The sequence below is a fragment of the Passer domesticus genome, chromosome 6 (genome assembly GCF_036417665.1).
Source record: "Passer domesticus isolate bPasDom1 chromosome 6, bPasDom1.hap1, whole genome shotgun sequence".
Taxonomy (NCBI): Eukaryota; Metazoa; Chordata; class Aves; order Passeriformes; family Passeridae; genus Passer; species Passer domesticus.
The window spans coordinates 72273635-72276877 of NC_087479.1; the positions used below are offsets into that span (position 1 = coordinate 72273635).

The 3243-nt window shown below is 46.9% G+C and overlaps 1 long non-coding RNA gene across 1 annotated transcript; it reads right to left on the reverse strand.

Annotated features, from left to right (window-relative positions):
- Positions 1-1803: 1803 nt before the first annotated feature.
- On the reverse strand, positions 1804-2399 carry LOC135302267 (uncharacterized). Its single transcript, XR_010363973.1, has 2 exons — positions 2029-2399; positions 1804-1921 (listed from the first exon to the last, which is right to left on the reverse strand). It is a non-coding gene; the product is annotated as an uncharacterized LOC135302267 (long non-coding RNA).
- Between the last annotated feature and the right edge of the window lie 844 nt (positions 2400-3243).

A 3243-nucleotide genomic window follows, 5' to 3' on the forward strand; every position in this document is an offset into this window, starting at 1 on the left:
CCCAACATGTCACTTGTGATGAGAATGCAGACAAGTCACAAACATTAGTAAATTGTCAATAGAAGCAACTGTGGTGGCAATTCAAAATTTCATTGGCTCTCCCCCAGCTCCATCTCAACTCCAGGAAGGTTTCTATAAACAGGAAAGAGAAATTTGGCCCACTACATACCCATTATGAAAAGGAAGGAAAAGCCTCCTCTATGTAAGCCAAAGGTGACAGAGTCTAAGTGAAAAATTATTATCACATCTCGATTTAAAACTGCTGGCAGCTGCCCCACTCCCAGACTGGTTGTGCTGATCTTCAGCAGGGAAGTGGGTATGTTCCTATAAAAAGAAAAAAAGACAAACTTCCTGATTAAAACCACCCTGTGAAACTGCATCAGCTCCGGGATCTGTAGGGCTGGGTCCTAACTTGTATTGCGTGAAGTGCTCGCTGCACTGCTCTTGTTACTTTCCCCAACTTAATGACTACTATTACACTAATTGCAAGCATAACTTAGCACCAGCAGAGAACCTCCTCTGTTGGGGTGCATTAGTTTTAAGTTGGTTTATTCCTGTGCCCCCCATTCCTGTTTATGGTTCTGCCCGGGCTCTCTCTCTCTCCCTCTTCTAGATCGCCCCGTCAGTTGCACTTTTCCCCTCCCCTTCCCTACGAGTTATCTCTCCTAATCCCTCCCTGGCTGCCTGTCTGTTATTCGGTGTCCACACCCTTCCATCCAGAACCTTCTGCCTTGGACATTGAATGATTGGACCAGGGGTCAGGGTTCAACCCTCAGTTTATTCCCACTGGAGATCCGAGATGTTTGTTACATGTTATTCCCTCCTCTCAAAAATTTAGATTGGTCATTGTATTCTGGTTATAAGGCCCTGCCGGGCATGCCTTTTTGTCCGCGCACGACGCACTTTCAATAAAACACCTTCCTTTTCCCTGTCGGCGCGGTCCTGTCTTTCTCCTGTGGGTCGCAGCCCGGCTCCTCTCCAAACGGCTCCGTGGATTCTCGCTCTCCTGAAGGCATTCCGCCTTAAGCACTCTCCCCAGGAAGTCTCCCAGCGGGAGGGTGCCCTTCCCCCCTCAGTACTGCCGGCGGTGCTGGCCACAGCTAGCCGGGAATCCAGAGACTCAGAGGCCAGCCGCCGCCGCTGCACTCCTCTTTGTCTTCCTTCCGGGTTAGAACAAAACAAATTTGAAGAGGAATAGTCCCTGAAAATTTGTTCCTCTACAACTCCAAGGTGATCCATACCAATTCTGTCTAAGAGACAGCAAGAGACAATAAACTCTTCCTGAAGCTCTTCTGTGGTCATGGCTGAGGGAGCTTTTCCTGCAGCCCTGGAAAGGGCTCCAGGGGCCCTTGGCTGAGGATGGGGATCAAGGCTCAGGGAAAAGAACCAAAGGGCTCAAGGGAAAGGCTGAGAGGGCAGAGCTGCCACAGCGTGGCACAGAAAGAGCCTCATCTTTTTTTTTTTTTTTCTTTTTTTTTCTTTTTTTTTCTTTTTTTTTTTTTCTGTGAGGGAATGAAACCAAAGAAATTGGTCTCAGCATGCCTTCTGGGATGGCAGAGATCCCCACACATCAAACCCTAAGGGAATCTTTACCTTTACTAATTAGACAAATCTTGCATATATCCTTCACTTACAAACTGTTTGAAAATTGAGGCAAAGGCTTAGGGATGCCAGATGAGAGTAATGGCCTCATTCTAGTGACTGCATCTCTGTGCACTTTGCAAACTTGCAGAATTATTCCAGACAACTTAAAGAATGAAACAGATTTTCTCTCTCCTTTCTGCTCCCACGAAATCCCTGATGTTTCATTTTGTTCAGTGTCTTTTCTTTATGGTAAGGACAAGAGTGCGCCTAGTCAAGAGCACATTGCTATGGCATTTTTCCAACAGGCAAAAATATTCCTGTCTTCTGCTCACAGATTCTAAAGAAGAAAGAAAATCAGAAAAAAAAAATCAGAGGTTTTCAGAGGTCTTGGGAGGAAAAACAAATTTGTGAGAGTACAAACTCCGTCTTATCACTTGATCGTACATGGGTTTTGCCAGTCCATCTGCTTGGAGAAAGATTCACTTTGGGAAGTAGTTTTCAAAAGTATTCCTTGGAATTGAGGGGCACAATGTCACAATGCATCCCTCTGTGATGTCACAGCCCACTGCTCTCTGACACCAGCCTCCAACCCCTGTGACAGCACAAAAGGCATTGAAACTCCTTGGAACCCCAAGATAAGCAGGGAGAGAAGGTGAGGTCACAATCCAGCAATGCCTGATGTCATCATCCAGAGGTTGGTGACATCAGAGTCCTCTACCCTGTTGTCAGAGATGAGGTAATATTTTGCTGAACCCAAAAGGTTATTAGGTAAAACAATGAAAGTTGGTTCTGTGTGTTGTTATTTCTGGTTTGGATTTGCTCCAGTTAATTTGTTGGGTGTTGCTGTGAGCTGGGAAAGCAGCCAGGTTAAAGACCTGACCAAAAAGGAAGTAGGATCAGAGGAATGCAGACAGAAAAGTAGGCGGTGAGGAGAGAATAGAAATTCTCAAGTACCCAGGCAATGGGAAAGGGGACAGGGATTGCCCCTGGCCAGGAAAGGGGATAAAATATAGTGCTTGTTTTGGAGGGTGTGTGTGTTTGGCTCTTGGGGGAAAGAGGGCATACCTGCAGCTCAGGTGAATTGTTACTAATAAACAGATTTCTTTTGCCTCCACTACTTTGTGTGTCCATTTATTTGTATCTAAAAGTTCATTTCTAACACTGTGATGACACAGCAGGCCTTCCATCCGTGCAGGCTCATGTTGTCAGAGATAAAGGAAATCCTGTTTCCTAGTTTCAATTTCTACATCTCCATGATGCTCTCCCTCAGCCACCTGCATCACATCTCCCTGGCCCTGTCTCTAATGCCTGCTCCTGACACCTTGCCATGGTTTCCTGGGAACAGTCCTGGTCTCTACTCACAGGGCCTCTGGTCTCTCTCCCTGGGAGCGGCCATCACATCCAGGCCTTCCAGGCCAGGCCCTGTACAAGGTTTTGTCCCTTTTGGTTTAAAGGTCAGAGTTTGTCCTCTCTGCAGCCCTGCTGGATCGAGGGTGATGGGCACAAGGACACTTTGCAGCTGTGTTTAGGGCTGTGGGACTGTTCAGCCTTGCTTGCTCAGTAGAATGGATCCTGTCCAGGGGGCTCCAAACCCAGGAAGGAATTCTCTCTGCCTTTTGTTTTGGCAGCAGTTCTTTCATCTGCACAATGACAAGGCCA